General features: G+C 49.2%; 1 protein-coding gene across 1 annotated transcript in view; it reads right to left on the bottom strand.

The window, feature by feature from the left end:
• The window catches only part of LOC310851433 (leucine-rich repeat and fibronectin type III domain-containing protein 1-like protein), a 67768-nt gene extending 40436 nt beyond the window's left edge, over positions 1 to 27332 (bottom strand). The window contains exon 1 of the mRNA XM_083753845.1: positions 26974 to 27332. The gene's annotated coding sequence lies outside the window, so the exon portion shown is untranslated. The remainder of the gene's footprint in view (positions 1 to 26973) is intronic.
• Between the last annotated feature and the right edge of the window lie 200 nt (positions 27333 to 27532).

Raw genomic sequence — 27532 nt, 5'->3', positions numbered from 1 at the left:
TGGGACTATTGTCCTTTGTTCTTTTTCTCTTTGCTGTCTGATGCTAGAGAGAGAGGGAGCCATGTTGCAGTGCTCCGTGTGTGTTTAAATGGATGCTTTTGAATTCTGGTGCTGGAGGAGACTCTTGAGAGTCCCATGGACTGCAAGAAGATTGAACCTCTCCATTCTGAAGGAAATCAGCCCTGAGTGCTGACTGGAAGGACACATCCTGAAGCTGAGGCTCCAAGACTTCAGCCACCTCATGAGAAGAGAAGACTCCCTGGAAAAGACCCTGATGTTGGGAAAGATGGAGGGCACAAGGAGAAGGGGATGACAGAGGACGAGATGGTGGGACAGTGTTCTCGAAGCTACCAGCATGAGTTTGACCAAACTGCGGGAGGCAGTGGAAGACAGGAGTGCCTGGAGTGCTCTGGTCCAGGGGGCCACGAAGAGTTGGACACGACTAAACAACAACAACAGCAAAGTAGATTAGCCAAAATGCTGAATTGCTGAGGTCTGTCACGCACATGGTACGCAGACTCTACCGGCACACTGAGGATCCCTAAGTGTGTCGGTGTCGGTTGGCATTGGTTGCTGTGATGTTCAGGCTGAAGAAAGCTTTTGAAGCTCCCGAACGATCGACCACGAGGGAGAGAACATGCCAGTCGGGCATGTGTCTCTGCCAGGGTCCTACTCGAGTGTAGGCTGAACTCCTGACAAGTGGGAGCGTAGACTCAGACAAAGAGGAATCGGCCTTGCTACACAGCAGCAGGGCAAGGCCAGTCCTGCTGGCTCTCCTCCCACTCTGGCACCCCGTTCGAGTCCTGCCCTTGCTGAGCAAAGGTCCAGGCAGGCCCAGAGGAGGAGCCCACTCTCTCGAGCCTCTGGAGCTAGTGGCTAGAAGAGGAAGGGCAGGGCCAGTGGTCAGTTTCAGTGCCCAGAAGAGAAACCTGCTCCAACATATTAGAATCATAGAATGGTAAAGTCGTGAGGGACTCCCAGGGCTCATTTAGTCCACCCGCTCTGCAATGCCAGATTCCTGCCCACAGCCATCCCCCTAGCTGTCAACCGTCCCTTATTTGGCGGGAAAGTCCCTTATCCCAGCGCCGTGTCCCGCTGCTGTCCCTCATTGATGATGTCCCTTAAATTTCCCAGGTTTCAAAGGAATCAGCTCCTCTCCCTTCCTCCCTGCTGGCCAGGGAGGAGGAAGGCTCCAATAGTGTTGCTTGGCTGCGTTGCTCACCCAATAAGGAGTCTAAGAACGACTGGGGGGGTGGAGCTTGCATGCCTTGTGCCAATCAAATTGGCTGCGTTCCCTGTGGCCTCGCCTTTGCTCAGCGCTTCCCAGCGGAGAGGTGACGGTGGTTTTCCTTGCTGCATCCCCTTTGCCGGGTTGCTGCACTGTGGGAACCACCGCTTGAGGCTTCGTTTGGCTGCTGGTTGACTAAAATCCCTTATTTTGGCTGCTGATCCCTTATTTTCGAGGCTGCTGGTCCCTTATTTTCAAATCTGTAAGTTGACAGCTATGGCCACCCCTGGGTGGACTCGAACCACCAACCTCCTGGTTAATAGCCAGACACACTGAGCCACTGCACCACTGAAAGTGGATATCAAAGCCAAGGGTCCTGGCAAACCAGAAGCTTCTAAGGAGGCCGCTTGCCTGAACGTACCTCAAGTTCATTTCTTTTCTTATCGAGTTTTATCTGATTCGCTCGCAAATTGGCAAAGCTCAATTTCCCTGCAAATCTACGCGTTCCTGCGCCTTAATTGGATAACCCATTTGTTTCTTTCCACGATAACAAAAACAGATTATCCAAAAGCGGCTCCGACTTCGCAAATAGGTATATAAATAACCCCAAGGAAATTTAAAGGACACCCAAGCTCACAGCGTCTTTATCCCAGCTGCTGGAATAGTTGTGGTTAAGGACATAGGAAGGGCCTGGCTGCTGGATCAGGCCCAAGGGGGCCCATCTAGGACACCATCCTGACCTCACAGGGGCCAACCCATTATGGGAAACCTGCAAGCAGGACCCGAGTGCGAGAGCAGCTCTTCTCAGTTGCGATTCCCAGCAACTGCCCTTCAGAGGCATACAGTTTCAGACGGTGGAGGAATAATATAGCCGTCAAGGCAAGTGAGGTAGAAATTCTGAAACATCCATTATCAGAGGCCACTTTTCACGTACACAAGGGTACCCCACAAAACTAGTGGGAGTCGGTTTTAGCAGGAGCCTAACGCTGAATGCAAGGGACGCGGGTGGCGCTGTGGGTTAAACCACAGAGCCTAGGGCTTGCCGATCAGAAGGTCGGCGGTTCAAATCCCCGCGAGGGGGTGAGCTCCCATTGCTCGGTCCCTGCTCCTGCCCACCTAGCAGTTCGAAAGCACGTCAAAGTGCAAGTAGATAAATAGGTATTGCTCCGGCGGGAAGGTAAACGGCGTTTCCGTGCGCTGGTCTGGTTCGCCAGAAGCGGCTTAGTCATGCTGGCCACGTGACCCGGAAGCTGTACGCCAGCTCCCTCAGACAGTAAAGTGAGATGAGCGCCGCAGCCCCAGAGTCGGCCACGACTGGACCTAATGCTCAGGGGTCCCTTCACCTTTACCTAACACTGAATGCTAGAGCGGCGGGCAAAAAATTCTGATAAGGTGCAAGAAGGGTTCTGCACTTACAGGGGGGAAAAAATGGGTTGAGTAAGGTGGAATCTAGACCCATAATTGTGGGGAACCCAGTTTTACTGCTTTCATTTTATGGGATCAATGGTCTCGCTAGATAGTAAAATTCATGTTAAATTGCCGTTTTAGGGGTTGTTTTTAAAAGTCTGGAATAGATTAATCCATTTTGCATTGCTTTCTATGGAAAAGCGCGGCTTGGTTTTGAAACGCTTTGGTTTCGGAACGGACTTCCGGAACGGATTGAGTTTGAGAACCAAGGTACCACTGTATTCTGTTGGGAGCCACCCAGAACGGGCGGGGTATAAATAAATATTCGTTGTTGTTGTTTCCAGATCCAGTTCCCAGCATCTAAGCAGGCCTTGGAAGCCACAACATCATTAAAAATATCCGCCATCGCGGAACAGCAAACACCAAGCCAGCGAACATCCAGGGAGATTACTATTTCATGACCAAACAGTCGGAGAACAAACACAAGAGGAGGAATCTAGCAAATACCCATTATCGATTTAATTAATCTCAAATTACCCAATATCAAATATTTATTTATTTATTTTTAAAGATCAAACTCTGCTCCCCGGCGTTGTCTAAGTACACAGAACGGCATTTGCAGGCTTTCCCTGCCTTTCCCTCTGCATTCTCCTCCTAGTCAAAGTTTTATTTATTTACGCCTGGTTTGATTTTCTTTAAAAATGCAATTACAGAGAAAGGTTTGTTCCGCCCCCTCGTTCCTTTGGAAGTCCTACCCATCCTCTGTATCCGAGATCATGAGCTGTATGGTTACGCACACTTTTCATAAATAAGTACAGTGGTACCTCAGGTTACATACGCTTCAGGTTACAGACTCCGCTAACCCAGAAATACTACCTTGGGTTAAGAACTTTACTCCAGGATGAGAACAGAAATCGTGCTCCGGCGGTGCAGCAGCAGCAGGAGGCCCCATTAGCTGAAGTGGTGCTTCAGGTTAAGAACAGTTTCAGGTTAAGTACGGACCTCCGGAACAAATTAAGTACTTAACCTGAGGTACCACTGTATCCTGCACTCTGTGTCTTTTGAAGAAGCCGTTCTAGTATGCCAAGAATTAACCATATTTATTTTTATTTATTGCATTTAGATCCTACCTCCAAGGAGCTCAAGGGGACATGGTCCTCCCTCTCCGCACTCCTCATTTAATCCCCACAACGACCCTGTGAGGAAGGCTAGGTGGAGAGGCAGTGACTTCATGGCCGAGTGGGGCAATTTGAACCCTAGTGTCCGGAGGTGGAGTCAGGCATGGGTCAGCAACAGAACAATAAAACGCCCAATGTCCATGAAGTTAACTCTTTATTCAAAGCAACTGAACAGCTCGGTCCTAGTGGTCACAGCAGCCCTTCCCAGTGGCCTTTGCCTCAATGAGGCAGTTGGGGGGCTGGAGGTCCTTGCCTTCCCACTGCTCTCTAAGACTCCTCCTCCCCTGGGTCCTTCCCAATCTGAGACTTCTTTGCCTTGTCTGCCTATGCTCCACCCTCTTCATATCTCTTCTGGTTCTGGGTGACCAGTGGGGATGGGAGCCAGTCGCAGCAGGAGGGGGAGACTCCCTGGATTCTTCAGCAGAGATGCTTCATCTGTCTCCTGGCCTGGGATGGCCTGGGATTCGGACTCGGATACTGAACCCGAGGGATCCCATCCTGCACAGGATTCCCCGCCTCCAGAACCAGCTGAGCCAGGGCTGGGGCATGAGCCTGAAGGGTCCTCACCTGTGCTGGGTCCTCAGGTGCAGGCATCAGCTGAGTCTGCTCTGGCTCCGGAGGTGATGGAGGACCCATTGCCTGCAGGTCCTCCACTCTCAGCCCCGTCAGAGGAAACTGAGGTTGCCTCTGGGTCCAGTAACCCTCCAGCCTCTCCTGAGCTGCAGAGGCTCAGGGCAGAGAGGCGGAGGGAACTAAGTTCTCACAGGAGGAGGGCTCGCCTCCAGGCCAGGAGAGGCGGGTCTCCTGGGGGCTGGGACCGCCCCTGGCCTCAGAGGAGATAAAGGCCAGTCAGCCCCAGTCCCAGGTTGTGGGAGCAACATTGTTGGTAGCCTGTTCCTGCCTGAACCCTGTCCTGCTCTTCTGCCAGAGTTCCTGACCTCACCCGATTCCCTGCCTTGGACCCAGCTTCAGCTGTGACGGACAGCCTCCATACCGCACCCTCGACCTTGGACTGAACTCGGACCTCGCCGCACGGTTAGCCCTCAGGACCAGCACATGGCCCCTCAGCCTCTTCCTGCTCACTGAACCCTACTGCCCCTTTGGCTTCCAACACCTCCTGCTCCCTCTTCTCCCTCTGATCCTTCATTGCCATCCCACCACCAATCCCCTGGCTCTGAGCCTTCTTCCCCTGGGGGCTCCCAGCTCTCCCACCACTCCTCTGCATCCAGCCAGCCTCTCCCAGGAACACTCTAACCACTGCACCACACTGTCTCTCTCTCTGTTACTTTATCATGCCTTCTTTCAAGCCTCTTATGCAGCCTGGAGCGATTTGTCAGAATGGCATTCTCCAAAGAAGGGCAGCCACCAACCCCCTGGACAGGAACCTGCCCTACACCAAGGAAGACCACTGGTTCATCTCGCTCAGTACTGTCCACAGCTGTCAACTTACAGATTTGAAAATAAGGGACCAGCAGCCTCGAAAATAAGGGATCAGCAGCCAAAATAAGGGATTTTAGTCAACCAGCTGAAATACAAAGTTAAAAGGGACCAGATAATTTGGGAGAGGAGCGCCAGTTTTTAGTCCTTCGTTTCCAGAGGTTGCTGCTCAAGACACCAGCTGATGAAACACTGCAATTAAAGAATTACACGCAGCAACCACTTTTCGCACAAAACAAAGTCCAAGTTATGAAGATGCTGCTGCAGTTCTGTATCTTTTCTCTCGTGCTCCATCTGCAGCTCTCAATTCCATCAGGTGGGGCTGGGGGAAGGGGGGGAAATAGCGCCCGAAATAAACCCGCAGATCAGACCATCTATGCTAGTCTACCACTACAAATCTATGGGAGAAGCGTTTGCGGTCCTTCCCTTGTAGCCCTTGGAACACCTGCCTGCACCTCCGCCTCCTCCTCTCTCTGAACTGCTTTCTCTATGGTTGCCCTCGCTCTCCTCTCAAGGCTCCACAGCAATTCATAGGCCGTGCCAGGCTGCCCATCTCATTCAGGTCATTCAGCGGCGCAGCTGCAGTACGGCCTAGTGGGAGCAATGGCGGCGGCAGCAGGCAGAGGGGAGGCCCCAGGCAGAGATGCTCAGTTTGGCGACAGCGAGGAGGATGGTGGTAGAAGGGCCTGAGGCTCCCAGCGGGAAGGGGCTCCCGGGGGCCGAGGCTGGTGAGAGGAGGCCGGAGGGGGGCGGTCCGGGCAGCCAAGCAACACAGTTGGAGCCTCCCTCCTGCCTGGCCGGCAGGGAGGAAGGGAGAGGAGCTGCTTCCTTTGAAACCCGGGAAATTTAAGGGACATCATCAATAAGGGACAGCAGCGGGACACGGTGCTGGGATAAGGGACTTTCCCACCAAATAAGGGACGATTGACGGCTATGGTACTACACTGCTATGGTACTTACTTGACAGCTATGGTACTACACTGACTGGCAGCAGCTGGTTGCAGGCAGGGATCTCTCCCAGCTCTACCTGGAGATGTCTGGGGTTGAGCCCAGGACCTTTTGCATGCAAGCCAAGTGCACTACAGCCCTCGCCACCACCCCAGATTACAATTCCCATCCTCCTGGACGTTTACTAAGGTGGATGGGAGATATAGGTTTCCTACAACTCTGATTCCGGCCCAACAGGGATGCCAGGCTTTCTCCAATATTTCTCGTAACAGGAGTCAGGTGGCAACGGTCCCAGACAATATTAGTTCTCTCGCAATGCACAGATGCCATCTTTGCACGAGTCGATAAGAGCAAGATTGATTCACATTCGCGGCTCCGGCATCCATCGTCTAAATTCATATGAATCACATGGAGATTCTCCGGTGTCATGTACCATTAGCATTTCGAGACGGCTTTTTTGGGTAGCCTGGCCTGCGATGAAAAATTATGCCTGTGTGCTGGCCCCGGGGGGAGGTAACCGTGAGGCGTGGCCAGAGTCCAGTCCTGGGTTGAGGGTCTGGAGACTGTCCAGCAAGGGCGAAGTGGGGTCCAAAGTGAGGAGCCGGGCAAGGTCGGGAACTCTGGAAGAACAGGTCTGGGTGCTGGCAGAAACAGGTTTCCAACGACGTTGCTCCCGCAACCTGGGACTGTGCTGACTGGCCTTTATTTCCTCTGAGGCCAGGGGTGGCCCCGGCCCACAGGTGACTCGCCTCTCCTGGCCTGGAGGCGAGGACGCCTCCTGCGGGAACTTAGTTCCCTCCGCCTCTCTGCCCTGAGCCTCTGCAGCTCAGGAGAGGCTGGAGGGTTACCAGACTCAGAGGCAACCTCAGCTTCCTCTGACGGGGCTGAGAGTGGAGGACCTGAGGGCAATGGGTCCTCCATCACCTCCGGAGCCAGAGTGGATACATCTGGTGTCTGCCCCTGAGGATCCGGCACAGGTGAGGGCCCTTCAGGTTCAAGCCCCAGCCCCGGCTCAGCCGGCCCTGGAGGCGGGGACTCCTGTGCAGGCTGGGACTCCTCAGGTTCAGTTTCTGAATCAGACACCCAGGCCATCACAGCCCGTTTCCAAACATACTCCCAGATCTCTGAACAACTATGGTTACTCTAGAGATCAGGTCTCCAACGCAGGAGACATTTTCTACAGAAGGAAGCGCACATGCAACGCACCAATAGAGTTGCCAGACTTCCAGGCCTGACCCGGAGCGCTTGACTTTACGGATGAGAAAATATATATATACATGAAAGATTGATTCCACACAGCTTGCAAGTTCAGCTCAGTGGGAGCTAGCTGCAAATTACAGCATAGACTCTCTGGGTTCTGCCTTTCTCTACTACCCTCTCCCAATTAATTTCCATCACCACTGGGGGGTCCTCATCACCAGGGGCTGCCCCCCCCCCTAGATCTCAGGTTTGGTCCCTGAAATCTCAGGATATGGGCAGTGGCAGACTTGGGGCTCTGAAATTCCAGCAACGTGCAACGCCCAACCTGCGACGCCTCCCATCTTTCGGTCCTTCGCTCTGGCAAACGAGCGTAGGGGAGCAAAATTGGGATGTTTGGGATCGGGAACAGAAGCCAGGTGATGTCCCGAATAAATCGGGAGATTTGAGGGGTCTGGGAGGCCGCCACAGCACCCTCTTGACTTGGCACCCAGTGAAGGCAAACCAATTACACTCCCCAAAATCCATATCTTGAAAGACCTACAATGGTGCCCAGTACGTTTCCGAGCACAATTCAAAAGTGTTGCTGATGACCTTTCAAGCCCTAAATGGCCTCAAAGGCCCAGTATACTTGAAGGAGCGTCTCCACCCCCATCGTTCAGCCCGGACACTGAGGTCCAGCTCCAAGGGCCTTCTGGCAGTTCCCTCATTACAAGAAGTGAGGTTGCAGGGAACCAGACAGAGGACCTTCTCAGTAGTGGCGCCCGCCCTGTGGAACGCCCTCCCATCAAATGTCAAGGAAATAAGCAGCTATCTTATTTGTAAAAGACATCTGAAGGCAGTCCTGTTTAGGGAAGTTTTTAATGTTTGATGCTGTATTGTTTTGAACACTCGATTGGGAGCTGCCCAGAGTGGCTGGGGAAGAGAAGAAGAGGAGGAGTTTGGATTTGATATCCCGCTTTATCACTACCCGAAGGAGTCTCAAAGCGGCTCACATTCTCCTTTCCCTTTCTCCCCCACAACAAACACTCTGTGAGGTGAGTGGGGCTGAGAGACTGAGTGTGAATGGCCCAAGGTCACCCAGCAGCTGCATGTGGAGGAGCAGGGAAGCGAACCTGGTTCACCACTCTTAACCACTACACCACACTGCCAGGGAGAAGAGTCGGCGGAAGAAGATTGGAAGAAATGTAAAGACTATCTACAGAAATACTGCAAAATTAATGAATGTTAGAATGATGTTGGATAGAAATTAAGTGGTTTCCAGCTGCAATGCTTTAAGAGAATATGGGGGGGGGGAAGGGTTTAGAAATAGGCTAAAATTTATTAATAAGGATTTGCTGAACTAATAATTCGAATTGGAATACAAAAAAGGGAGGTATGAGGAGGTCTGGGAAATAAGTTAATGAAAAATAAGCCATGGAAATTTTATGTGTTTTTAATTATTTTTATTTTTGTTTTTGTATTTTTGTTATCTTTTTTTTCCCTTTGTCTTTTTATTTTTTGATCTTTATTGTATTATTATTGAAAACCTTAATAAATATTCTTGGGGGGGGGGACCACTACACCACACTGGCTCTCAGTGGGGAGACTCAGCTAGATGCGCAAGGTATAAATAATAAATTATTTAATAATAATAATAATAATAATAATAATAATAATAATAATAATAGACCAAGGGGATGGTGGCACTCCAAACTCCCGGTTTAGACTGAGGAGGAGAACATGAAAGAGACAGCAGTGGAAGCTGCTGCAAGTATATATCTTGCTTTTGTTACCTGCAACGAGGACGATAGGCCAAGGTTTTCGCAGAAAGGAGGGGAAGGCTTGAATCTGCCTGTGGGCAGGTGATGCCCAACAGTGAGTGGCACCCTCATCTCTCCCCCCGCCACAGCGGCGGCTGAGTCACCAGCTCTCTTCGCGAAGAGGCCTCCCCTTCCTGCCTTGTCCTCCCTCCTTCGCCGTCGCCACTGGCAATGCAATGCACCACAAGGATGCCAAAGAAAGCAAAAGAGGGCAGGGAGCCACGTGAGAAGAGCATCTGGAACAAAAGGCACAGGCATTCACATGCCAAGGCCGCCATCAATCGCACAATCGCACCAAGACCCTGGGCTAGGAGGACCCGGCAGGTGAACTGCGCTCTGCACGAGCCCCAGAAAATCTGGATCCAGCGATGCAGTGAAGCTGAAGGTGTGGGAATGTTCAGGGATGCAGGAGAGGATATATTGTCTGATTATAGCCTTTCCAACATGTGTAAACAAGTTCACAATTTAGCAGAGTAACATTTCCCCTTTTTAAACTCGCAGAGGATGCGTTTGCTCAGGCTCGCCAAAGCCTCTATAATAACCATTCTGGTATTTCCCCCTTATTCCCTCATAAAAGACAAGACACGACACAGTCTTCTATAAAAGTATAAAAAGAGTTTACTCACTCACATTCTGTTCACAATCGGATCCCAGAAGGCAGACTTTGCTTAGAAAAGTAACAAACACCTGGAAACTATCTCATAAGGAGACAGTCCCTTTGTCCTCTCTTGGCTGAAAGAGAGTATCTTTGGCTAAGCAGATGTTGCTTCTTTGATGCATGTAGTCAGAGAGAGAGAGATGGCTGCCCTGCCCTGTGCTTTTGTCGTTACCTGCACAGGTGAGGCCATGCCCACCTCTAATCACATGCAGAGGAAGTCTGTCCCAGCCCAGAAGGAAACACGAAGTTTACCTGCTGGCTGGACAAACATTCCTCCCCATGTGTAAACATGTTCACTCTAGGAAGGTTGTACTTGATTGCTCTTGTGTTTCACATCCCACAGAAGGGAGGAAGGAATTCTTTATGCAGCACATAGTTAAACTGTGGAACTCCCTCCCACTGGAGGCAGGGGTGGCCAAAACTTGGACTTCTTAGAAAGGGGATTTGACACATTTATGGAGAGCTATCAAAGGTTATAAGGGACATGGGTGGTGCTGTGGGTTAAACCACAGAGCCTAGGACTTGCCGATCAGAAGGTCGGCGGTTCGAATCCCCGCGACAGGGTGAGCTCCCATTGCTCGGTCCCTGTTCCTGCCCACCTAACAGTTCGAAAGCACGTTAAAGTGCAAGTAGATAAATAGGTACCTCTCCGGCGGGAAGGTAAATGGCGTTTCCGTGCGCTGCTCTGGTTCGCCAGAAGCGGCTTAGTCCTGCTGGCCACATGACCCGGAAGCTGTACGCCGGCTCCCTCAGCCAGTAAAGCGAAATGAGCGCCACAACCCCAGAGTTGGCCATGACTGGACCTAATGGTCAAGGGTCCCTTTACCTTTACCTTTATCAAAGGTTATGCTCTGCTCTGACTGATGGAGGCAGCAATTTTTCCGAATTGTGCTTGCTGGTTTCCCCAAAGGCATCAAGTTGGCCACTGTGAAAACAGGATGCTGGACTAAACAGGCCCCCTTTGGCCTGATCCAGCAGGCTCCTCTTGTTCTTGTTGTTGAGTCGTTGAGTCGTGTCCGCCTCTTCGTGACCCCCTGGACCAGACCACACCAGGCACTCCTGTCTTCCACTGCCTCCTGCAGTTTGGTCAGACTCATGTTCATAGCTTCGAGAACACTGTCCCACCATCTCATCCTCTGTCGTCCCCTTCTCCTTGTGCCCTCCATCTTTCCCAACATCAGGGTCTTCTCATGAGGTGGCCAAAGTCTTGGAGTCTCAGCTTCAGGATCTGTCCTCTTATGCAGATTAAATGAACTTACATCCTCTTGCCTATTTTTGCACAATTTATTCGTCTCAAGGCGGGCAAACCAATAGCTACTGGAATTCCTGTTAGTCCCCTTGGCCAGCTTTTTGAGACGGTCCCAAGCTTATTTTGGACATCATAAGGACTAGAATCATAGAACTGGAGAGTTGGAAGGGACCCTGTGGATCATCTAGTCCCATAGCTGTCAACTTTTCCCTTTTCTCGCGAGGAATCCTATTCGGAATAAGGGAATTTCCCTTTAAAAAAAGGAAAACGTTGACAGCTATGTCTAGTCCAGGGGTGGCCAATGTCCAAGAGAATGTGATCTACTCACAGAGTTAAAAACTGGCAGTGATCTATCCCTTTTGGGGGGTTCAAGTCAAAGTTGATGACCTTCTATGCTTTTTTTTAGGAAGGAGGAAGGCCCATTTAGGGGGGGTTCAGGTTCAATCCGTTGAGCTTTTTTTTAGGGAGGAGAAAGCCACGTTTTTTAGGGACCCAGGGCAAAAATATTGAACTTAAATGTTAAATGTTACAAATATTGTGCCTGAATGTTTCCTTTCAACTTGACAGCTCAGGGAAGTTACCTAGCTTTAAAAATAATATAAAATCAACTCCTTTGCCACTTTCCTTCCTTCATTCATTCATTTTCCCCTTGAAAAGGGACTCCAGGAAGTTCCCAGAGGTGACAATTGCTGGGCTCAATGTTAGCTATGGTTTTCCCAGTAGTGATGTATGGAAGTGAGAGCTGGACCATAAAGAAGGCTGATCGCAGAAGAATGGATGCTTCTGAATTCTGGTGCTGGAGGAGACTCTGGAGGGTCCCATGGACTGCAAGAAGATCCAACCTCTCCATTCTGAAGGAAATCAGCCCTGAGTGCTCACTGGAAGGACAGATCCTGAAGCTGAGGCTCCAAGACTTTGGCCACCTCATGAGAAGAGAAGACTCCCTGGAAAAGACCCTGATGTTGGGCAAGATGGAGGGCACAAGGAGAAGGGGACGACAGAGGACGAGATGGTGGGACAGTGTTCTCGAAGTTACCAGCCTGAGTTTGACCAAACTGCGGGAGGCAGTGGAAGTCAGGAGTGCCTGGCGTGCTCTGGTCCAGGGGGTCACGAAGCGTCAGACACAACTAAACAACTAAACAACAACAATTGTTAGCCAAGGGAAGCCAAATCTCATCCCCTGACTCGCCTCAGGCTCCAGACATGCAAAGGAACTTCGATTGTACTTTTGGGTGGTGGGACTTCAGAGGTGTTTGCCATGCTAATCTTATACCTGGGTCTTGCCCTGCTGTGTCTGCTTATGCTAATCTTGTACCAAGGATTTGTCTGGACATGTTTGCCAAGGTGAAACTAGTGTAACCCCTGTCTACCCCTCCCCTTTTGTGACATGTCAGTGATGTAGCAATGATGCTGTACGAACTGTATTCTGGGATATGGTGGGAAAGTTTTAAAAGTCCTTGTCACCCCATCCTCGGGGTTCAAAATTCCTCTTTGAACCTGTTGCACAATAAAATTTGGTCTACAGCTCTTTGCTCCAGTTGGTGGCTGGACTCCTTCCTTTATTCCGCAGGGACCCGCGGGCTCTGCCCGACCAGCTGGGGGACTGAGCAGCCTCGCTCCTAGATTTTTCCGTAACAGGGGGGGAGCCAAACTTGTTGAGCTTCCTAGGGGTGCCCAGTGATCTACCACAGACGTCCAGCGGTAGACCACGATCTACCTGTTGGACGTGCCTAATCTAGTCCAGCCTCCTGCAATAGCAGGAATATGCAGCTGTTCTTTATGGGAATCGAACCTTTGACCTTGGCCTTATCAGCAGCACGCTCTAACCAACTGAGCTATCCAGCTGGATCTTTTTAAAACAAAGTAGAACAAGAGATTCTCCAGTTTCTGAATTCCCCAACCAACAGCGCAAGGGCACACACAGAGAACCTCACCGGAAAATAACTGCAATATCTGGGAGCAAGGCACAGGATTTATAGATCATATTGTGAGAGCGCTGGCAGGCGTAAGCTCAGCAAACCCTCCTGAGTGCTTGGGGGAGGCTGTGCATTGAAATCCGTTCAGATATCAATGACACAAGCATCTGCTTTTGGCGCCACTGCTATCTGACGTGACATATTTAATGAGGACTAGCTCCCCAGAGGGGCTGAGGAAACACTGGAGATGGCCTGAGGAGATGGGGGAAATGTCACCTGGAGGCTGCTGGAACCCTGAACCCACAAGGCCGATCATGCAGCCAAAAGTGGCATCCATCTGGGCTTTTTAGCCCCTGAACCTGTTTCAGCCAGAGGGCTGAACCCCAGAATGGATGAAGCCGCCAGAGCAATAAAGGCTGTCAGCCGATTAAATAATTTCCAGCAGATTCATGTCGAGATTCTTCCGCGCAATCGCCCGATATTTCATATTTTGGCGCATTACCAGAGCTCAATCTAGCTAATGTGAAGTGTTGACGGAAAAAGCAATATCCTTCCGAAACAAAAAACCTACTTTGTTTTTAAATAGCCTCTTTCGTTATTCCACGGGGGCTTCCAAATGAATCAGGGGAAGGGAGAAAAAAGAGAGCAGCATTTCGATTTCCCCCAGAAAGGGGCAAATCTAGATTTAAAAAGGGTGAATGCAGGCTGGAATTTTGATGTCAAGGACATGGGGAACTTGCACGCACAAGATATATTTAAGGAGGGATGCAAGCCTAACCTGAGGGGCCCAGGATCGCTGAAAGATTCAGGACGGAGAAAATAAAGCCCTTTTTCGGGCAGCTTGCACACCAACTTGCACAGCCGTAGAAAAGGATTCGACAAATTCACGGAGGGCTATTAATGGCTAGTAGCCAGGATCCACATTTGAAGGCAGCAATGCTTCTGAAAGCCAGCTGCTAGAATACATGGAAGGGGAGAGGGCTCTGTGTTTGAATCCTGCTTTCAGACTTTGGGGCATCTGTGTGGTCACTGTAAGAACAGGTTGCTGGACTATGATTCCTGCACCAACTATGCAGATTTCTGCAGCACTAGAATTTATGCATTGTAGGGGGGTTGGACTATATGGCCTTTGGGGGTCCCTTCCAACTCCTTGGCCTGATCCCCCAATCCCCCACAAAACACCCACTCGAAAGCCGCCGCTCCCCGCACACCGCATTAGAGTAATGGAGAAAAAAATTAGGAGGGAATTAAAGCCCCACAAATTAACATCTGTCTTTGCTGGAAATGACAGCCTATCGATTAGGGGCTGCTCCCCAATGTGTTATGTCGATAAGCAGTGTTCTCACATGCTCAAGCCGCTTTGCAAAGATATTATATGAGCAAGCATATAACAAGAACCCTGCAGAGTAGGTCAGCCTAGAGGTCCTACTTTGGGCGGGCGGGAAAGCAAAGAAAATTTTAAAAAATGGATTGCTTGCCTAAAGCTGCCGAAAGATTTAATGACTAGTGAGGCATGTAAACCCCGGGTCTCTGCCCTGGCTTTGTAGCATGTTGGAGCCTCTGAGCATGTGCAAAGAGCTTTTGCAAAATGACCGTAACCTCCACACACACAAACACACCTCCAACTCTACAATTTTCTGGTTCTGTGATCCTGTGGTTCCTTCTCGCTTGAAACGAAATGATAATTATGGGAGTCGGAATAAGCCTTGGGTTCGGCTCCTGGCTGAACGCTGAGTTTCTGGAGGCTGTTGGGGGATGGATGGCGGCTAACAGATTGAGGTTGAATCCTGACAAGACAGAAGGACTGTTTTGGGGGGACAGGAGGCGGGCGGATGTGGAGGACTCCCTGGTCCTGAATGGGGCAACTGTGCCCCTGAAGGACCAGGTGCGCAACCTGGGAGTTGTTTTGGACTCACAGCTGTCCATGGAGGCGCAGGTCCGTTCTGAGTCCAGGGCGGCTGTCTGCTAGCTCCATCTGGTACGCAGGATGAGACCCTATCTGCCTGTGGACTGCCTCGCCAGAGTGGTGCATGCTCTGGTTATCTCTCGCTTGGACTACTGCAATGCGCTCTACGTGGGGCTACCTTTGAAGGTGACCTGGAAACTACAACTAATCCAGAATGCGGCAGCTAGACTGGTGACTGGGAGCGGCCGCTGGGGCCACATAACACCAGTCTTGAAAGACCTACATTGGCTCCCAGTACATTTCCGAGCACAATTCAAAGTGTTGGTGCTGACCTTGAAAACCCTAAACGGCCTCAAAGGCCCAGTATACCTGAAGGAGCGTCTCCACCCCCATCGTTCTGCCCGGACACTGAGGTCCAGCGCCAAGGGCCTTCTGGCGGTTCCCTCACTGAGAGAAGCCCCATTACAGGGAACCAGGCAGAGGGCCTTCTCGGTGGTGGCACCCGCCCTGTGGAACGCCCTCCCACCAGATGTCAAAGAGAACAACAACTACCAGACTTTTAGAAGCACATCTGAAGGCAGCCCTGTTTAGGGAAGCTTTTAATGTTTGATGTATTACGATATTTTAATATTTTGTTGGAAGTTGCCCAGAGTGGCTGGGGAAGCCCAGCCAGATGGGTGGAGTATAAATAAATTATTATTATTATTATTATTATTATTATTATTATTATTATTATTATTCCCAACACACACCAGGAAGAGAAAGACAATTGACATGGAGCACCTCTGAGCTGTTCCTGTCTCATCTTGAGTCCTCTCTTTGCAGCTGAACTCCTTGCTGCAATCTGCAAATCTGACTCTGTTAAAATAAGGGGCACTAAGAGTGCAGAGGTCAAAGCTGCAATCTCATCCGGTCCAGACATGCAGCGGTTAATAGGTCTTCCCATCTGAGTGTCCAAAGCGGAGAGAGATATTTCCAGAAGGAAAAATTACTTTGGTGCTGCTCTTCCGCATAGTTTGTTACAATTAAGAGCAACGAGGTAGGGAATTAAATCCGGGGGTGGATGGCAAGCTACCTCCAGCCATCACCAGCTAATTAATAAATGAAGAGCATAATTAGGAGCTATTTTGCTTTCGCTGACGGCCTGGGAATCAAAAAGTTCAATAGAAGTTCAAACAAAGAGGCAGATTTCTCCCTTTGTTAAGTCGATTTGCTCCAGCCTACACACGCAAACGTTTTCTAAAATGATGGAATTCAAGACCACTGGGGGAAAGGATAATTATGGTCACATTAAAAAAAAAAACTTGAGATTTCAATTCTGGAAAAACCGCCAAGCAGTCTGGGGGAAGAATATCAGGAGATCTTAAACCAGGGTTCAAGTATACCTTCTTGGTTCTGGCCCATGTCCAAAAAAGGAAGTCTGTGAGTGGCTGTGTGTGTGACCTTTATTGTACAAAGACGGTCCCTCGGTGTGTCTTTCTATCGCTATCACACACCAGTGCCGGATTTACATATAAGCTAAACAAGCGATAGCTTAGGGGCCCACTCTCTTGGGGGGCCCAAAAAAAATTAAAAGGAAAAAAACCTGTATGTACATTTCCAAAATATAAGATAAAAAACAAATAAAATAAAACTTACATACAGCAACCGTGTTTTGTGTTGTGTAGGCTCCTATTTTGTGATGCGCAAATGGCTTTATTGGGTCCATCAATTACCATATAACATATGTTCAACACAAAAAACAGCGACAATTTGTTGTTGACAAAGGACAGCTGGACATATAAAGGGCCCCATTACCTTCAGTAGCTTAGGGCCTCGTCAAACCTCAATCTGGCCCTCACACACACACACACACACACACACACACACCCCCATCAAAATCTGGCATGAAATTTTGCAGAGGCTAAGGAGTTAAGAGAGAGTGTTTTTGTCACAGTTCATGAGGACTAGGAACTTAAGTGGAAGGAAAAGGCAGAGAGGCTGGATTTTGCCTCAAGCTCTCTGTCCCAGGGGACACGGGTGGCGCTGTGGGTTAAACCACAGAGCCTAGGACTTGCCGATCAGAAGGTCGGCGGTTCAAATCCCCGCGACGGGGTGAGCTCCCATTGCTCAGTCCCTGCTCCTGCCATCCTAGCAGTTCGAAATCATGTCAAAGTGCAAGTAGATCAATAGGTACTGCTCCGGCGGGAAGGTAAACGGCGTTTCCGTGCGCTGCTCTGGTTTGCCAGAAGCGGCTTAGTCCTGCTGGCCACATGACCCGGAAGCGGTACGCTGGCTCCCTCGACCAGTAAAGCGAGATGAGCACCACAACCCCAGAGTCGGTCACGACTGGACCTAATGGTCAGGGGTCCCTTTACCTTTACCTCTGTCCCAGCACAACCCGAACCTGAGATAAAGGGGTTGAGGTTCCACACTATGGGTGGCACACCAGCTTGTATTTTCATGCAGTAACACAAGCTTTGAAAACAGGCCAATTGTTTCCCACCTTCTCCTGTGTCCCAAGATGCATCACCTGGAGGAGCTAGATTTCTGGGGGCGGGGAGCTCCTTTTCACAGAACAAAAACCCAGGGAGGACATGAGTTCACCGTCAGCAACACTGCATTGCAGGGGGGGTGGACTAGATCGCCTTTGGGGAGCCTTCCAGCCTTACAGTTCCAAGACTCTATTATCCTAACACAGAACTGTGGCCAGTTCTGCTTGCTGCTAGCGTGTTTTTGCAAGGCACAGCAACTTTGCAAACCCATTTGCCGCATCCGTGCATGCAAACCATTATTAGGAGTCATGTCTAGAGTGGACTTTGGGGGGAGGGTTTGGAAGCACAGTCACTCCCTGCCCCATGGCAAAAAGGGGTCGTGTGGGGCAACAGTCACACAGTGCTCTGGGAGGAGCGGCCGCACCCTGGCTCTTTCGCAAGCGAAGAACAAGTTCCAGATGGTGCAAGGCAGCTGCGAGGGATGGAAGAGACAGCCCTGAGATAGAAGAGAACCACAAAATTGTAGAGTTCGAAGGGCACCCCAAATGTCATCTAGACCAACCCCCTGCAATGCGGAGTTCACAGCAAAAGACTACATGATGGGTGACTATCCAAACCCCAACTGAAGCAGCCATTATTATTCTTTCTATTACTATTTCTATTATTACAGGGACTCACCTGAGGTTGTTAGCACCCAGACAGGTTCATAGAGGGAAAGGTGATATTTCAGGTATTCTGGGCCCAATTCATATAGAGGGCTTCATAGGTCATAACCAGCACTTTGAATTGTACCCGGAAACAGACCAGTAGCCAGTGAAGTTGTTTTATAGAATCATAGGAAGGGATCCCAAAAGCCTCAGTCTGCTGCTCTTTTCCAGGCTAAACATAACCATCTCCTTCAACCGCTCCTCATAAGGCTTGGTTTCTGGACCCTTGATCATCTTAGTTTCTCTCCTCTGCACACGTTCCAGCTTATCAACATCCTTCAGGGAGAAATGTAAAGTATTGCACTTGGGCAAAAAAAATGAGAGGCACAAATACAAGATGGGTGACACCTGGCTTGAGATCAGTACATGTGAAAAGGATCTAGGAGTCTTGGTTGACCACAAACTTGACATGAGCCAACAGTGCCAAGCAGGAAACACCATCAGAGCACTCCTGACATATGGCTGTCAAGCCTCTGCTTAAAGACATCCAAAGAAGAAGACTCCACCACACTCCTTGGCAGCAAATTCCACTGTCGAACAGCTCTTACTGTCAGGAAGTTCTTCCTAATGTTTAGGTGGAATCTTCTTTCTTGTAGTTTGGAACCATTGCTCCGTGTCCGCTTCTCTGGAGCAGCAGAAAACAACCTTTCTCCCTCCTCTATGTGACATATCCTTTTATATATTTGAACATGGCTATCATATCACCCCTTAACCGCCTCTTCTCCAGGCTAAACATGCCCAGCTCCCTTAGCCGTTCCTCATAAGGCATCGTTTCCAGGCCTTTGACCATTTTGGTTGCCCTCCTCTGGACACGTTCCAGTTTGTCAGTGTCCTTCTTGAACTGTGGTGCCCAGAACTGGACACAGTACTCCAGGTGAGGTCTGACCAGAGCAGAATACAGTGGCACTATTACTTCCCTTGATCTAGATGCTATACTCCTATTGATGCAGAAATGTTCAAAGACTCACTGTTTAATTATCCATTCTAGGACCTTTTATGGTGCTGGAGGAGGCTCTTGAGAGTCCCATGCCAAGTCTTATCCTGCCAAGAAAATTCCATGGACAAAAAGGTCCGTATAGTTAAAGCCATGGTTTTCCCAGTGGTGATGTATGGAAGTGAGAGCTGGACCATAAAGAAGGCTGATCGTCAAAGAATGGATGCTTTTGAATGCTGGTGCTGGAGGAGACTCTTGAGAGTCCCATGGACTGCAAGAAGATCAAACCTCTCCATTCTGAAGGAAATCAGCCCTGAGTGCTCACTGGAAGGACAGATCCTGAAGCTGAGGCTCCAATACTTTGGCCACCTCATGAGAAGAGAAGACTCCCTGGAAAAGACCCTGATGTTGGGAAAGATGGAGGGCACAAGGAGAAGGGGACGACAGAGGACAAGATGGTGGGACAGTGTTCTTGAAGCGACCAGCATGAGTTTGACCAAACTGCGGGAGGCAGTGGAAGACAGGAGTGCCTGGCGTGCTCTGGTCCAGGGGGTCACGAAGAGGCGGACACAACTAAACAACAAAACAACAACAAGGACCTTTTCTGTTATCGACACCAAGCTGACAAGTCAGTAGTTATCTGGGTCTCCTTTTTTCCTCCTTTTAAAGTTGGGGACAACATTTACCTGCCTCCAGTCTGCAGGGACCTCATGTATTCCCCAAGAATTCTCAAATATTATACACAGAGGCTCGGAGATTATATCCGCAAGCTTCTTTATTACCCATGGGTGCATCTCATCAGACCCTGGTGATTTGAATTCACTTAAAGTAGCTTGGTAGTAACCAATAGCATGGAGAAAGTCTTTCTTAAGACAGGAACCCGTAGCTACCCAAGGAAGCTGAATGCTGGAAGATTTGAGCCCGATAAAGGGAAATCCTCCACACAGCTGAACCTAGATGGCTTTAAAAGGGAATAAGACAAATTCAGGGAGGACTATTGATGGCTACCAACCATGATGACTACACCCTGCCTCTACTGTCAGAGGCAGAAATACTTCTTAAGTTCAGCAGCTGGAAACAGCTGGGGAGGGAGGAGAGAATGCAATGCTGGACTAGGTGGCCTTCTTCCCTGATCAAGCAAGCTCTTCTTATGTCTTTATTCAACATGCCCCCTGTTGTTGTCATTTAGTTGTGTCCGACTCTTCGTGACCCCCTGGACCAGAGCACGCCAGGCACTCCTGTCTTCCACTGCCTCCCGCAGTTTGGTCAAACTCATGTTGGTCGCTTCCAGAACACTATCCAACCATCTCATCCTCTGTCGTCCCTTTTTCCTTGTGCCCTCCATCTTTCCCAACATCAGGGTCTTTTCCAGGGAGTCTTCTCTTCTCCTGAGGTGGCCAAAGTCTTGGAGCCTCAGCTTCACGGTCTGTCCTTCCAGTGAGCACTCAGGGCTGATTTCCTTCAGAATGGAGAGGTCTGATCTTCTTGCAGTCCATGGGACTCTCAAGAGTCTCCTCCAGCACCAGAATTCAAAAGCATCAATTCTTCGGCGATCAGCCTTCTTTATGCTCCAACTCTCACTTCCATACATCACTACTGGAAAAGAAGACTCCCTGGAAAAGACCCTGATATTGGGAAAGATGGAGGGCACAAGGAGAAGGGGACGACAGAGGATGAGATGCTGTCTAGGTTTGTCATCACTTTTCTCCCAAGAAGCAGGCGTCTTTTAATTTCGTGGCTGCTGTCACCATCTGCAGTTATCATGGAACCCAAGAAAGTGAAATCTCTCACTGCCTCCACTTCTTCATGTATCCAGAGGTCTGGCTGTCGCTTTCAGAAGGAGCTGGAGCTGCTGAACACTTTTCAAAGACAGCCCACCTCCAAGCGTGTTGTAGTAGCCCAACCCGGAGCTAACTAAGGCATGCGTCACCATGGCCAGATCCAACATCTGCTCGGGTGGGCGGGCGGGCAGGCAGGGGGCAAGCCCTATGAACGTGGTGCTTTGGCGCATCTGGGACCAAATGCCAGCCCACATCGAGGGCACCCCATTGAGCCAGGCCAAGGCTGGGGCTCGTCATGGAGGGAGAGAGCTGAGTCAACTGGCATTAAGGCCCACTGGTCTCCTCCTCCTCCTCCCCTGGTAGCAAATTGCTTTTGCCAGGATCCCAGCGCTTCGTTTGGGAGGCTGGATAACTGCCCTTTCCCCCGCCCGCACCCCCACCTGCTGTCATTAATTTCAGAGCCAACAGCAGTCATTATGAGCAATGCCTCCAGCTATAGACGGCCTGTTCTGATGACTCGAGCCTTGCGGGCAAAAGCGAGATGAGGGGAGGCTGGGGGGGGGGGGATGACACACAATTAGGTTCAGAATTAGGGCACACCCCTCCTTGCTTTTTTCCACTTTAGGCCTCCTCCTCCTATTTGGGAGCTCTGAGGGATTCAAGGCCATCTGACCAATCATAGAATTCTACACATGGAAATGTTGCAGGAATTTATGTATAGGTTGGGGGGGGGTTGCCCCTCCAGCAGATATCCTGCACATGCAGCCCACTACCAAAACCAGCACAATCACTTTTGTGACATGTCCCCACAAAACGCTTCATCGCAGTTTCTTCCTATCTAATTCAAAGGGCCTCTGCTGCAGGACACCAAATGTAAGAATTCACTGATAAATGTATCTCTGTACTGGCTCACTGGGAAAACTTCAGAAAGTCATCTAGACCTGTGAGCTCAGCTCCTCAGCAGCCCCTCTGCCTGAGTGATGATCCCTGGCATCCGGATACCTGAGTGCCAGACAGGTAGCCATTCCAGAAATAACAAACCCAGATGAAGACAAAAGGGTGTGATTAACTTGGCTGGGAAACAGGGAAATGTAAATATCTCTTTTGTTACACTTGATGGGTGTTTGGTGGAGGGCAAGGGGAACCATGGTGCAGGGTCCAGGATGCTCAGATAACTGCTACCAGACCTCCCCTTTCATGATGTAACCGTGATGTAGTTTGGGGGGGGGTGTAACATGGGGATTAGCAGCTAATAAAAGTTTGGGTTCTCTTTTGTTCGGGACTTCCATCTTGTTCCACCTGGTGGCAGGTGGGAGTCCTGTCGCGACAGTCTTTAATCAAGACCAAGCCTACTGGCTGCTGTTTTGCTCTGGTATTCCTGGCTGGTGTCCCTGGGGTTTTTTTGGCCAAGAGAGCCCTTAGATTTCTCCGTTAACAGAAAAAACACCCAAAGATCATCTAGCCCAACCCGCTGCAATGCAGGGGGCGTTTGGCTGGGGCATTTGGAGCAGGGGCTCCTCCAGATGGCCGGTTTATTGAGAATTTGTCCTGATTTCCTTGCACCACGTCCAGCCTTCATGATTCATTTTTTCTAATTTAATCATATAATTGAAGAGGTGGAAAAGGTCTCCCAGGGGTCATCTAGTCCAACCCCCTGCAATGCAGGAATCACAGCGAATGCCTCCCTGGCAAGTGGCTATCTAGCCTCCAATGAAAGAGATTACACCAACTTCCTAAGGGATCTGTTTCCCTCTCAAACGGCTCTTGCTCTCAGAAAGTAACTCCTAATGTTTAGTCGGGATAATCATAATCATCATCATCATCATCATCCCATCTGGCCGGATTTCCCCAGCCACTCTGGGTGGCTCCCAACAGATTAAAAACAGAATAAAACATCAAATATTAAAAGCTTCCCTAAGGGCTGCCTTCAGATTTCTTCTAAAAGTCAGGTAGTTGTTTGTTTCCTTTACATCTGGTGGGAGGGAGTTCCACAGGGCAGAGGGGTTACCAAATGCATGACTGAGTTGAAGGTTGGGGCTCCGAGGTCGAATCTAGGTGGCACCCTCCAGCTGCTACTAAACTACAATTCCCATCAGCCCCAGCATGCACGGCCAGTCGCCATGGGAGTTGTAGTCTGGCAACACCAAGAGGACCAAAAGTTCACCATGCCCTATCTAATCCAACCTCCCTCTCTCCCCAAAACTCTTTGGGGGCTTCAGAGAGTAGATGCGAATTTAATTGGTTATTACTGACAATTGTCAGTTTATCTACCCAGGGCAGCTGTTGAGAACGTAGATTTGAAGCGAATCGTTTTGCCTGCCTCCTTTAAAATTTTATGCGCCAGATGTCAAGGCCTGTTGGTGAATATTTAGTTTGCCACTTTTGATGTACGGTTGGCTGATAACTTCAGAAGCGCTGACCTTAACGTGCCCTTCATTTATTTTTATTTTATTGGTACAGGTTTGCTGTGTTTCCTAACGTTGTATTAAGCAACTGATGAAGACCTCATGCAAAAGGAAGCTGGTTTAGCTCACGCTGAAACACCTTGCGTAAAATGTGGCCTATATCAGATCTGTTAACAGGATGCTTGAATAAATATATGATCTTTATTCTGCTGCAATAAAGAGTTCTGTATTCTCTCTGCATTTTTGGTCTTTCGTTGATGAGGTAACTCGAACAAGTAAGCCAAGCTGCAAGGCAGGGGGGAATAAAGAACCACTCTCTCTTTGGGTCTGTTGTGCAAAACGGGACACAGAGCTTGTTCAGAGCTCCGCTGAGGAAAACAACTTGCGGGTTACTGAATCCATAATGCATACGCTACACTCGGATTTCTGCTCAGAGAAAGTCCAGATTCGCTCTGCTCCAACTAATTTATGCAAAACAGCATTAATTTACATGACGTATTAATATTGCAAGGCTTTGGGCTTGTTTGTTTGTTTGTTGCAGAATTTATTTAGCTCACATTAGCAAGTGAAACAAGGGCATGGGACAAGGGGGGGCAGGAGAATCAAACACCCACCCAAAAAAGAGGGCCAGGGAAGGGTTCAAAACGTCCCACCCCTTTACCGCTTGAATGTTTCTGCCTGCCTCTTGCAGAATGACTATTTCTGGTGCAGAGTCAAAATGGGGGGGACGGGGACACACAAAAACCTTGGGGGAAAGTTCACATGTTCTGCGAAAAAAGTTCCAAGTCCGTGCTCAGTGCGGACCCCTAAACTCCTTTCCGCCTTTCTTGAGGACTAGAGACTTGAGAAAGGAAATGAAAGAGAAACAAATGGATATTCCCTATCCACTCCATGGGTAGCCAACCCTTTGGATATTCTGGACTACAATTCCCATCAGCCTGTGGCTAATTGTCAGGGTGATGGGAGCCCCCCACAACATCTGGAGAGGATCGCTGCTGGATACCCCAGATTCCCAACTCGAGGTGTGCCCAGAACGAAGATGTTTGGATTGTGTCCCTATACAAATGTTTCTCATACTTGGTTCTCTGGCTTTTTTTGGACTACAACTCCCATCATCCCTAGTTGCAAGAGCAGTGGTCAGGGATGATGGGAATTGTAGTCCCTAAGCAGCTGGAGAAACCAAGTTTGGGAAACACTGATCTATACCCTCTTGTCCCTGTCAGAGGAAAGAACCAGGCAGCCTCTTCTCTTAACCCATCGTTTGCCAACCTGGCACCCTCCAGATGTGCGCTACAACTCCCAGCAGTTTACAGGAGTTGTTGCCCAGAACATCTGGATGGCACCAGATGTTGGAATGAAGTTATGTGGTTTTAGCAGAAAGGATATAAAGGATTAAGTAAAAATTGATTTTTTAATTGGTGAAAGACGAGAATGTAAAATTACTGTATATTAAGATAAATTATTAGGATAAAAACAAAGCTGGAAAGGATTTGCTGAAATGTCTAATTGAACTAGAATACAAAAAAGGGAGGTGTGAGGAGGTCAAGGAAATAAGGAAAGGAAAGAAAGTTATGTAAAGGTTTGAGCTGTTTTTTCTTTTCTTTTTTAACTGTTTGTATTTTTGTATTGTATTTTCTATATTTTATTTTATCTTTCTTTTTTTGCTTTTTTCTAATTTTCTTTTTGTAATCTTTAAAATTTGAATAAATATTATTTATTTTTTAAAAAGAACATCTGGATGGCACCAGATTAGCAAAGCCTGCCTTAAACTAGCTGCTCAACAGTGTACATTCCCAAAATACTTACAGCCCAAGATTCTTGCCCCCTGCTTGTAGGAAATTTGAGATTGGGGGTGGAAATTGCAAGCCCCTTCGCCCTGGCTTTAGACACTTGGGGTGTATATTTTTAGGACCCGCCTGATTTTTGTGATTGCAAGTTTATTATTATTTATTTGTTGGTTGCATTCATATCCTTTTTTCTCCCATGAGTTCAAGGTGATGTAATATATGGTTCTCCTCTTTATTTAACAACCTTGTGCCGGAGGGTCAGCTGAGAGGCAGTGATTGCGCGCGCGCGCGCACACACACACACACACACACACACACGGTCACAGCCACTCATGTCTTGTGGGAGATTTGAACCCTGGTCTCCCAGCTCCTACTCCAACACGCTAACCACTACACCCCACTGTTTTAAACTCTTTTAAATATTGTGTTTTATCCTTGCAACCCATCCTGAGACTTTAGGATGAAGGGTGGGTTAATAATAATAATAATAATAATAATAATAATAATAATGCAAAAGTCACTAGGTCCCAAATGGCTGAAATTAAAAAAAAAAAAATCAGTGTTTGTGGGAGAAATAGAGTTGGAGCCATCCAAACGAAGCTGCGAGATGGAAACCTGGGCTCAGGAACAGGGGGGGAAACCCTTTCAGTCACTTGCCACACCTTATATCACACAGATATAGAGACAGCACGCTCCTGAAATCTCGTAAATTTCCTTAATCTCGCTTCATTGGCTCAGCTCTCCTAGCAACTCCGGCAAGAGTGGGCAGCGAATTTCGGGGTGCCAGGAAGGCGCAAACACATACACACGTCACTCCCACACTGCAAGGGTTTTTGGGGTTCACCCCACGCAGTGGGGGGAGGGCAGTGCAATTTCACAGTCCGGAGGAAGCGATGTTTTTCCTTCTAGCTTGTTTTAAAAGGGGGCAAAGCAACTTCTCTCTGGCAGCGCACGCTGGGCGAGGCAGCCACAAAAAGGGGAGACCATATTATTATGAATCACTGTGCGCTCCCATCGCCTCGCTCAAAGGGCTTTGGAGGAATGATCTCACAACAAAACCCAAGAGTTCAATAATTAAAACCCCCCCATTTTACGGCGGGGGGGGTGATCTCTAAAGCATCTTAATCACTCCTCTTTGTTAAGAAGACAGTCGCTGTAAAGCACTTGGGCATGCAAATTACATCCCATAGTAATCGATAGCAATATCATCCTCGGGAGCCAATGGTTTGATGGCCATTTGGAGAGTTCTTATTTGTGTCTAATTTTCTTTTCTTTTAATCTCCACTGATCCGTCTCCTTAGTGTGTGACACACACACCCATCGTGAAAGAGTAGATTAGAATAATTCTGTTTTTAATGAACAGGGCAGGAAGGCGGGGGATGGACTGCGAAAAGAAAATCAAGGGGACAGGAAGGGATGAGGTGGTATAAGACTTCCCCATCACTTCCCATGGCCCTTGCAAGAATAACTGAGCCGTGATGGGGAAAGGCACTCTGCACATGCTCTACTTCTTCTTCCTCATCTTCCAGATTTTTTTTTTAAAAAATGGCCAAAGTCGGGCGAGGCCTCAGTAGGCACAGGAATTCAGTGGCAAAGCAAATGCACTCTGCACATGCTCAGAAAAACCACCTTTATCTGGTTAAAATCCTGGTTCTTCCTCCAACTCCTCAAAAAATAAAAACCAAATCTATCACAAATCCACCCCCCCCCCAAATGTTTCTAGCGGATAGATGCAACTGAGAGCTCTTTAGCAACATAGATTTCTATTTGGGCAAGGTTTTGTAAGACCCACAAGGCAGAGCATGCTACAAATATATTTCATTTTTACTTTTTTACAACATTGTCTCCAGAGCCAATACTCCACCCAGCTCCCTCGGGATCCCAGACAGGTCGCCTTCCGCCCCAAAAATCCGGAGGAGTCTCTGGGTGCCAAGAAGCCTCGACAGCCCAGCAACGTACCTTGCTCTGCAGCTCCAGGGACCCACAGACGTTGGGGTTCACTCCCCACGGCGGCCGGTTCCTAGGGCAGCTGCTCCACCATCCATCCCAGTTCCTCCAAGTCCGTAGAACTGGAAGCCCGGCTCCCATCGGGGAAACCGATGTGCCCGTTCGGAGGAGAGGATTGCACCGCCAGGGACGCCAGGCAGCGTGCCCATTGGCACCCCGGTTGGCCAAAATCCCCTGCGATGAAATAAGATCTGTAGAGCTACAGAGCGGGGAGAGGGGAGTTCGAAACCCACCGCGCCAGCCTCGCTGCCTTCTGCCAGGCTCTCGGTGCAAAAGATGGGCTGGAGGTCCCCAGGCAGCGGTCTTCTCGCCGCCGCTTCACATCCTGAAACGATGCTGTCCAGAACAAAGAGGAAAGCCCATCTCCTTCTTGCAAGATCTTCCTAGGTTCACCTTTCGGAAGCGATCCTCAAGCCCTGGGAGCCATCCGACGGAGGGATTCCTTTTGCTTTCCTTCAGCTGGTCTCCAGTGAGGAAGATGGAGATGCGGGAAGGGATCTCTCTCTCTTTC

Source organism: Podarcis gaigeae (assembly GCF_964106915.1).
Source record: "Podarcis gaigeae genome assembly, chromosome: 8".
Classification (NCBI taxonomy): Eukaryota; Metazoa; Chordata; class Lepidosauria; order Squamata; family Lacertidae; genus Podarcis; species Podarcis gaigeae.
The sequence above is the reverse complement of the archived record's forward strand: the minus strand, read 5'-3'. Positions and strand labels throughout refer to the sequence as shown.